Consider the following 11,368-nt stretch of genomic DNA (forward strand, 5'->3'; position numbering starts at 1 on the left):
ACGAATCATCTGAGTTTCCATTATTCCTTATGGGGAGATTCTCTTTGATATACAAGTGCTTTGGATTACAAGCATGTTTCTGGAACGAATTATGCTCTAGACCAAGGTTTTACTGTATATTCAGTACTCTGACAACAGGGTAACCTCCTTGTGAACAAGATCTGTATTTATTCTCTGCTGTATTACTAGTGCCTTGCTTGGTGCCTGACAAACAGGAAGTGCAGCATCTCTTACATTAAAAAACATGAGTGAGTTGTTGTATATCAATACTTCATTTGTGCTGTTTAATTTGTGTAGAGAGACTATGACCTTTTTTCCCCTTTGGTATTCTGATAATTTTGGCACAAAACTTCTTTACAATTAATGTAGTAATATTTTTATTTTCATTTATTTTTATTTTTTTATTTTTTTTCAATATATGAAATTTATTGTCAAATTGGTTTCCATACAACACCCAGTGCTGATCCCAAAAGGTGCCCTCCTCAATACCCATCACCCATCCCCCCATCAACCCTCAGTTTGTTCTCAGTTTTTAAGAGTCTCTTATGCTTTGGCTCTCTCCCACTCTAACCTTTTTTTTTTTTTCCTTCCCCTCCCCCATGGGTTTCTGTTAAGTTTCTCAGGATCCACATAAGAGTGAAACCATATGGTATCTGTCTTTCTCTGTATGGCTTATTTCACTTAGCATCACACTCCAGTTCCATCCACATTGCTACAAAGGGCCATATTTCACTCTTTCTCATTGCCATGTAGTACTCCATTGTGTATATAAACCACAATTTCTTTATCCATTCATCAGTTGATGGACATTTAGGCTCTTTCCATAATTTGGCTATTGTTGAGAGTGCTGCTATAAACATTGGGGTACAAGTGCCCCTATGCATCAGTACTTCTGTATCCCTTGGGTCAATTCCTAGCAGTGCTATTGCTGGGTCATAGGGTAGGTCTATTTTTAATTTTTTGAGGAACCTCCACACTGTTTTCCAGAGCGGCTGCACCAATTTGCATTCCCACCAACAGTGCAAGAGGGTTCCTGTTTCTCCACATCCTCGCCAGCATCTATAGTCTCCTGATTTGTTCATTTTGGTCACTCTGACTGGCATGAGGTGATATCTGAGTGTGGTTTTGATTTGTATTTCCCTGATGAGGAGCGATGTTGAGCATCTTTTCATGTGCCTGTTGGCCATCTGGATGTCTTCTTTAGAGAAGTGTCTATTCATGTTTTCTGCCCATTTCTTCACTGGGTTATTTGTTTTCCGGGTGTGGAGTTTGGTGAGCTCTTTATAGATTTTGGATACTAGCCCTTTGTCCGATATGTCATTTGCAAATATCTTTTCCCATTCCGTTGGTTGCCTTTTAGTTTTGTTGGTTGTTTCCTTTGCTGTGCAGAAGCTTTTTATCTTCATGAGGTCCCAGTAGTTCCTTTTTGCTTTTAATTCCCTTGCCTTTGGGGATGTGTCAAGTAAGAAATTGCTACGGCTGAGGTCAGAGAGGTCTTTTCCTGCTTTCTCCTCTAGGGTTTTGATGGTTTCCTGTCTCACACTCAGGTCCTTTATCCATTTTGAGTTTATTTTTGTGAATGGTGTGAGAAAGTGGTCTAGTTTCAATCTTCTGCATGTTGCTGTCCAGTTCTCCCAGCACCATTTGTTAAAGAGACTGTCTTTTTTCCATTGGATGTTCTTTCCTGCTTTGTCAAAGATGAGTTGGCCATATGTTTGTGGGTCTAGTTCTGGGGTTTCTATTCTATTCCATTGGCCTATGTGTCTGTTTTTGTGCCAATACCATGCTGTCTTGATGATTACAGCTTTGTAGTAGAAGCTAAAGTCTGGGATTGTGATGCCTCCTGCTTTGGTCTTCTTCAAAGTTACTTTGGCTATTTGGGGCCTTTTGTGGTTCCATATGAATTTTAGGATTGTTTGTTCTAGTTTCAAGAAGAATGCTGGTGCAATTTTGATTGGGATTGCATTGAATGTGTAGATAGCTTTGGGTAGTATTCACATTTTGACAATATTTATTCTTCCAATCCATGAGCAGGGAATGTCTTTCCATTTCTTTAAATCTTCTTCAATTTCCTTCATAAGCTTTCTATAGTTTTCAGCATACAGATCTTTTACATCTTTGGTTAGATTTATTCCTAGGTATTTTATGCTTCTTGGTGCAATTGTGAATGGGATCAGTTTCTTTATTTGTCTTTCTGTTGCTTCATTATTAGTGTATAAGAATGCAACTGATTTCTGTACATTGATTTTGTATCCTGCAACTTTGCTAAATTCATGTATCAGTTCTAGCAGACTTCTGGTGGAGTCTAGCAGATTTTCCATGTATAATATCATGTCATCTGCAAAAAGTGAAAGTTTAACTTCATCTTTGCCAATTTTGATGCCTTTGATTTCCTTTTGTTGTCTGATTGCTGATGCTAGAACTTCCAACACTATGTTAAACAACAGCGGTGAGAGTGGACATCCCTGTTGTGTTCCTGATCTCAGGGAAAAAGCTCTCAGTTTTTCCCCATTGAGGATGATGTTAGCTGTGGGCTTTTCATAAATGGCTTTTATGATCTTTAAGTATGTCCCTTCTATCCCGAATTGTAGTAATATTTTTAAAAAGGAGATATAACTATAGAGGGTAGATTTCAACTTGTAGGAGTTGAGCCAGAAACTTATTTGGATTTAAAATGTCGATGTCATTTGTTTACTTGACAAAAAAAAACCCTCAAATTTTGTGTTACATAAAAATAAGCATAACTAGAATAAGAGGAGTTTTTTTATAACATCTGTGTACAAATTATTATTAGCACTGCTAATCTAAGAGCTTAATCATTGGCATGATACCTGTATCACCACCAGATGCAAGCTTTCTGAATCTAACAGTAAATAAATGGTTTTGAATAATTTTAGTATAATTTTAAAAAGAAACAAAAATGTAAACATTTTTTTTCCCAAAGCTAGCTCATTGGTCCTAAGGTAGCCCATTTATAAATGAATATTTAAAAAATGTGCCATTGTGTTTCCAAATTACAGTTTTCCTTTCATATAAAATAAAAATAGACATCCGTGAATAGTAGTTGTTATGAAAACAGAATTTTAGTGGATGCACCAACATAATTAGAAAAAAAATACAGAAAGATTTTTAAGCAAACTCCATCCTCAAGACAAGAAACCAACTTTTGTTAAAAATGGAAACCTACCACCAGCCACATCTGTCAATGAAATGTTTTGTAGACAGGTTTAGGAGAAAGTAGGTTGTGAAGACTCAGACTGAACTTGTAAAAGTATATTGAGTTACGAATATAAAAACTGCTGTATGGAGTTGGGCCACTATTTTTCCTGCCCCAAATTTAGTTTCCACTAGTAGAACCAAGGGATATGTTGTAGGAAGGAAGGCTTTCTCTTCTTTTTATTAGTTTCAGAAGGCTAGGCTTAAAACATTGCATATTTCCTTAAGTCATTATGACTATTGTATTTTACTTTAAATCATTTTGAAGTTATTTATCAGTTTGCACTTCTTCGGGGTGTAATAAATTCTGTGTATTTTGCTACGTCTTATTACTCTAAATTTTTCTTTTAAAAAATCTTCGTTACCATGAAAGATCCAGATTATCTTATACTTTGCCCTCTCTCTGAGTCTTGGTAGTAAGTTTAGTACTTTGTCCTAATTTTGAAATCTTTTGTATCAACTGACTTATTTCTGGAAATATTTTTATAAGCAAATATTTATAAGCAAAGTAGATGTTATTACCACTTGAACATGGTCATTGAACTTTTTTCTCCTTATATATTTTATTATGGCAAAATACATATAACATAAAATTCAGGATTGAAACCATTTTAGTGTCTAATTTAGTTACATGTATTAGTACATTGACAATGTTGTACAACCACCATCACTGTAGTTCCAGGACATTTTATCATCAAAAGGAAACTGCGTACCCTTTAAATAGTCACTCCCCTTTCTCCTCTCCCCGTAAATTCTGCAGCCACAAATTTGCTGTCTCTATGGATTTGCCTATCCTGGATATTTCATATAAACGAAACCATACAATATGTGGCTTTTGTGTCTGACTTTTTTCACTTAGCACAATATTTTCAAGGTTCATTCATGTCGTAGTATGTATTAGTACTTCATTCTTTCTTACAGATGAATAATATTGTTTTGTATGACCCTGTCATATTTTGTTTATCCATTCATCTTTGATGGCAATTTGGGTTGTTTCTTCCTTTTGGCTATTGTGGATAATGTTCCTAAGGACATTCATTACAAGATTTATTGGAATGTCTGTTTTCAGTTTTTCTGGATATATACCTAGGAGTGGAATTACAGGTTCAGATGATAATTTTATGTTTAAATATTTGAGGAACTGCCAAACTGTTTTCTACAGCAGGTGTACCATTTGACATTCTCACCAGCAAGATGAGTGTTTCACTTCTCTACGTCCTTGTCAATACTTATTTTCTAATCTGTCTTAGGTTTTGTTTTTTGTTTTAGCCATCCCAATGTATTTGAAGTGGTATCTCATTGTGATTTTGGTTGACATTTCTGTGATTACTAGTTGAGCATCCTTTCATGTGCTTTTGGCCATTTGTATATTTTCTTTGGAGAAATGTCTATCCAAGTCTTTTGCCCATTTAAAGATCTTCTGGGTACTAGACCGTTTTCCGATATATGATCTACATATATTTCCCCCCATTCTGTGGGTCGCTTTTTAAAATTTTTTTTTCAACGTTTATTTATTTTTGGGACAGAGAGAGACAGAGCATGAACGGGGGAGGGGCAGAGAGAGAGGGAGACACAGAATCGGAAACAGGCTCCAGGCTCCGAGCCATCAGCCCAGAGCCTGACGCGGGTCTCGAACTCACGGACCGCGAGATCGTGACCTGGCTGAAGTCGGACGCTTAACCGACTGCGCCACCCAGGCGCCCCAACATTGGTTAATTTTCTTATGTGAAACTACTATTGTATTCTTGGAATAAATCCTAGTTAGTTATGGTATATAATCCTTTAATGTGCTGCTGGATTTGGTTTGCTAGTTTTTATTGAAGATTTTTGCATCCATACTCATAAAAGATATTGTCCTGTAGTTTTCTCATGGTATCTTTGTCTGGCTTTGGTAATACTGGCCACAAGGAATATGTTAGGAAGTATTGCTTTCTTTTTCTTGAAAGAATTTGAATAGTGTTGGTGTTAATTCTTCTTCAAATGTTTGGTAGAATTCATCAGAGAAGCCATCTGATCCAGAGCTTTTCTTGTTTGGAAAATTTTTATTGTTGATTCAATCTGGTTACTTGCTATAGGTTTGTTCAGATTTTCTGTTTTTTCTTGAGACAGTTTTGGTAGTTTGTGTGTTTATAGAAATTTATCCATTTCCTCTAGATTATTTGATTTATTGATACACAGTTGTTCATAGAATTCTCTTACTATCATTTTAACTTTTATCATTTTGCAGTTAGTGTACAGTTTCATTTCTGATTTTGGTTATTTGTGTCTTCTCTTTTTTCTTACAAATGTGCTACAACAAAAAGAACAACAAGAACAACAACAAATGCGTTCTCACCTTAACTTTTTTTGACAGAGATTTCTTGGGAAGCTACTGTAGGTTGATGGGGTTGAAACAGTAGCTAGCTTCTGTGCCAGTCCTTTGGTAGTGTACTGCCAGGCAGATAAAAATACGTGTTATGAGTTTTGGAGTAGAGGGTCCCTGTTGACCACCTTGGCAACATCCAGCTGCATCAAGAACATGGGCTATTATCCCCATGGTTGCTTGACATATGATAGAAGGATAGGTAATAGCAGCTGCTATGAAAAACATTGAAATTTATAAAAACCTTACCAGCCTCTTCTTCATGAAGTATTCCCTTGAATATTTCAAGTATTTGACTACACTCTGGAGTTCCCAAATAGTTGGTTTGACTTCTTTTGCCAACTCAATAGTTGTCTCCATGGAGGTGCTGATTCCTGGAGCTTCCTACTCATCCATCTTCTGTCACATCACCCTGGGCCATGTTTTTTAAATCCATTATGCTAATTTTCTCTTAATTAGTATATATAGTTCATTTATATTTAAGATAATTATTGATATGATCTGCTATTTTATTGCTTTTACTTCCTGTTTTCATTCTTCTGTTTCACGCTCATCGCTTTCATGTTTGTTATTTGAAATTATTTAGAATTCCATTTTGACTTATCTTTAGAATTTAAAATGTTTTTCTTTGTATATATTTTTTGTGGTTGTTCTAGGCATTATGCTATATATACATAATTTAATCCAGTCTTTACTGGTGCTAACATTTGCTCTCATTTACGTCCTTTTATACTCCTCCTTTATAATATAGTTGTCTTAAATATTTTCCTTTGTATACATTGAGAACTACGTCAAATGATGTTATAATTTTTGCCTCAATTGTCTAACATAATTTAGAAAACTCAGGAGGATATGCTATTATGTGTACCCATATTTTTGTTCTTCTTTCTTTTTTAATGTTTGTCATTCTTTCTTAATTCCTGATATTCAAAATTTTCATCCTTCTTAATTTCCTCTGTTTGAAAAGCTTTTTTTAGCCATTCTTATTGAGTATGTCTGCTGGTGACACCTTCTCTTGCTTTCTTTTCTTTGAGAATGTCTTTATTTTCCTTTATTCTTCAAGGATATTCTAACCGAGTAAAGAATCCTGGAATGACACTTTTTCTATAAAACTAAACCTGGTCTAAAGAAGTTTATTTTAAAAAAGGACATAGATTATTACTAAACCAAAGAAATTTGTTTTGAAAATTGTTAATGGAGGGAAAGACTTTAAGCATCTGTGCTGTCTTTCCAGTAGGAACTATAATTCAGGGTAAACAAAAGAGAAATCTCTATCTTTACAAAATAATGACATGAATTTAGAAAAATCGTTAGAATCAGAAAATTACTATTTCACAATCCTTAATGACATTATTGTTTTAGACAATTAATTGGTGTTAAAACTATTGGATGAATGGTTGAAACTGAGCTGAACACTTGAATGGTGCTAAAATAATAGTACATAGATTCCCCTTTGAAAAATAGGAAGGGGAAATATGCAATGGAGGGATGGCATTGTTATCACCTGAATGCAGTGGTCATTGGTGGGAAATCAGATATTATATATCTCCATTGTGATGCAGTATGAACCACCGGGTCTCATTTATACTTTTTTTATGCCAAAAAATGTTTAATTTTAATCCAGACAAATCTTTGTTTTTTTAAATAAAAAAATTTTTTTAATGTTGATTCATTGTTGAGAGATGGAGTGTGAATAGGGGACAGGCAGAGAGAGAGAGGGAGACACAGAATCCAAAGCAGGCTCTAGACTGTGAACTGTCAGACCCACAGCCCAATGCTGGGCCCGAACTCATGGACCACGAGATCATGACCTAAGCTGAAGTTAGAAGCTTAACTGATTGAGCAACCCAGGTGCCCCCTCCGACAAATCTTTAGATATAACTTCCAGTTGATTTTTTTCAGGAAATTCAGGTTATAGGTAATAAACTAAATAATACCACAAGGGAGCGATCAGGTAAATCTAGAAGATGAGATATTGTGTGGGACTGGTGTCCCAATTACTTCAACCAGTTGGTGTCATGAAAAATGGTATGTAAAAAAGCCTTACTGGCTGAACAACTAGATGTAATGTGAGGTCCTGGGTTGGATCCTGTTTGAAAAAAACCAACTATAAGACATTTTGAGAGCAAGTTAGGGGTGATGGTTTATGAACTGAATATTAGATGATACTAAAGAATTTCTGTTATATTGTGAAAATGTTATCTTGGCTATATAGAAAAGTCTATATTAAGATAGCCTGCACAAAGATAGACAGGTTGACTGATAGACTAGAGAATCCAGAAACATACTGAATCATATGTGGAAACTTGATATAGAACTAATATGGCATTGCAGATCATTAGGAAAAAATGACCTATCCACTGAATGGTTCAAAACAATTGATCAATCATACAGTAAAATGAAATTGGGTCTGTATGTCATATAATATATAGAAATCAATAACAAGTGCATAAAAAACAAATGTGAAAGGCATAACTTTGAAACTTTAAAATAAAATGTAAAAGAGTGCCTTTATGACTTTTGTATAAGGAAGAATTTCTTAAACATAACTAAAAAATGTGAACTATATATAAAATAAAAGATTAAGAGCATAAAAAGAAACTGAAAAGACAAAAAATATCCTGGGAGTAGAAATTGACAAGACATAAAATTGGCATAGTGTTAGTATCTAGAGTATGCAAATACTTTTTATAATTTAATAAGAAAAGATAAACTTAAAAAAATAGATGGTGAACATTTCAGAGGCAAGTAAACCTATGGAAAAGATGCTAAAACTGATTAGATTTGTCCATTTATTATAATATTATGTAAATATCATAACAATATGTTATTGATTACAATGAGATACTATTTTATACCAATTAGTTTGGTACAATCAAGTCTTGCAGCCCAAAATGTTGGTAAGTGTATGGAAGAATAAGAAATTTTATATTCAGCTGATGGGAGTATACATCGATATATTCCCTTTGGAAACAAATTTTAGATTCAAAATTGAGCATATGCATATCCTACCTCCCACCTATTCCATCTAGGTATATGTTTTAGATATACTCTTGCACAAATATATTAGCATATGTGAACAAAAATATTTACGTAACATTGTTTGTATTAGCAAAAGACCTAAAATTAGCCACTTGTTATTTGACAGGAGAATGGATTAAGAAATTGTCATAGTGACGTAAGAGTGAATGTAATACACTTTCACACAGTAATATGGATGGATCTTGGAAACAGAGAGTTAGTGAAGAAATCAAGTCATAGATGACTACATACAGTATGATACCATTTAAAAATAATACTTTCAAAAAGGAAAAACTAAAGAATATGTGGTTTAGGGATTTATATACATGTGGGAATGAAAACATTCAGGATAGTGATTACTCTGAATGAAATAGAATCAGAGTGGAACACAGAGATAGTTTTAAAGCTATTGGTAATGTTCTCATTAAGATAAATGGTGGACTCATATTGTTTTATATGTATCATGTATCAAATATTTTACAGTAAATTCAATTATAAAATATTTCTAGTGAATACTAGACTGCATTCTTTTGTATGAATGTTTATTCACTAATAAGAATGAAAAATAATATTCTTACCTTTAAATTGCTTTTCTTTGATGTTGAAAGTAGTTTAATTGTTAAATTGTTGATATGGCACAATTTTTAATAGGTCTTTCATTGGGGAAAAGAAAAGGTGTTAGTTCTATTTCTCCATCTGAATAGCCTAATGAGCATTTCCTAATTTTTTCCCCAAGCCATTCTAAAATAGCATTGCCTCTGAGATTCCACATCTGATTTAAATGTCTTAATGGTCATTGAAGTGAACCTTGGTATAAATTTTGTTTCATTTTATATAGTAACTTAAAATTCATTATATAATACCTTAGGATAAAATTTTATGTAGGAGGTAATAGTGAGAGTATATTTTTTTAGTCCTTTATTACTGTTTCATAAAAGGTTTTTACATTTGACTTATATTTTAGAAGTGTGTTATTTTACAAGTTATGTGAATAAAATCCCAAGATACGATGAAGTTTTTTTCCTTCTATAATATACAGACCTAGAATTATTATAAAAATGTTCAAAACTGACCTACCCCTTATATAAAAACTGTGTAAATTCTGTTGATTTAATATAAAACACAGCTCAGAGAAGCAGCCACCAAATTTTTATATGGTACTCATTCTTTCATTTATGACTAGGTGTGAATTATGCATTACCACAAAATATGAGCCAAAAAGATAGTTTAGATTTTGTGGTGGCTCTCAATTTCTAATTGTGTCAGGGTACTGCGTAATATTAGATTATCCAAAATAAAAAAAGGATAGAGAAATTCTCTGTGTGTGTATGCCTGCACACAGGTGTGCTGGCTCTAGGCAAAATTGTAGAGTAGGCAAATTTGTCTTGAGTGTTACATGATTATTCCCTTTTTCTCACCCCTAATCTGTCTTTAAAGTTTGTTTACAATTTGTGTTAGTTTATGGTTAATTCTTCCAATGTTTCTTTGCAAATTAGTCAAATACATAAATGCGCACACACACACGCACACACACACACACACACACACACACACACACACACACTCTCTTGTGTCTCCTTTCTTACAAAAAGGGTAGCATGTTTTATGTCTTGCTTTCTTCACATAGTATATTCTGGAGATCACACCATCATAGTACAGAGAGATTTTTCTTATTCTTTTCTATGGTTGGATGGTATTTATCAATTTTGTGGATGTAACCTGTTGACCTGTTCAGTTAACCTGACATTTGAGTTGTTTTCAATTGTTTGGTATGACTAATAATGCTACATTGGACAACCTTGTATACATGCAGTTTTGTATTTCTTGAAGTATATCTTCAGAGAAGATTGCTGGAAGTGGGATTTTGGGGTAAAGAGTAAACACATTTGTATTTTTTTTTTATGATATCGACTTCCTTCTGAATAGGGATCACATCATTTTGTATTCCAACCACAAATGTTTGAGAGTGCCTGTTTCTCTACAGCCTTGAACAACAGAGTATGTTTTTAAACTTTTGGAGTTTTGCCAGTCTGATAGGTAAAAAATGGATCTCAGTGTAGTGCAATATGCATTTCTCTTATGAGATAAATAGACCACATTAGAAAAATGTTTATTTATTTATTTTGAGAGAGAGCAAGTGTGTGCACGCACAAGCAGGGAAGGGGCAGAGAGTGAGGGAGAGAGAGCATCCCAAGCAGACTCTGTGCTGTCAGTGCAGAGCCTGATGCAGGGCTGGATCTTACGAACCATAAGATCATAACCTGAGAGGAAATCAAGAGTCAAGGCCCCTTGACCAACTGAACCACCCAGGTGCCGCAGGTAGAACACATTTTAATTTGTTTCAGGGTTATTAGTATTTCTATTTGTGTGAACTGTTACTTTCCTATTTTTCTGTTAGATTTTTGGTCATTTTCATCATTTGTTCTAGGTTCTTTATATATATCTATACCTGTATGCACACATCTCTGTATGTGTATATTTTTGTCGTGCAAATCTATTTATGTTTATAAAGTCAAATTTGTCAATCTTTATTTTATAGATTCTGGATTTTAAGTCATGAAAAAGGCTTCCTCATTCCATGTAATAAAGGTATAAATTCTTCTAATATTTATAAAGCTTCAAATTTTTTCATTTAAGTAAACTCCACCCCCAACTTGGGGCTTGAACTCACAACCCTGATATCAAGGGTTGCATGCTCTTCAGATTGAGACAGACAGGTCCGCATCAATTGTTTTTTGAGTATAGTTGACAAACAATGTTATATTAGTT

Source organism: Felis catus, chromosome C1 (assembly GCF_018350175.1).
Source record: "Felis catus isolate Fca126 chromosome C1, F.catus_Fca126_mat1.0, whole genome shotgun sequence".
Classification (NCBI taxonomy): domain Eukaryota; kingdom Metazoa; phylum Chordata; class Mammalia; order Carnivora; family Felidae; genus Felis; species Felis catus.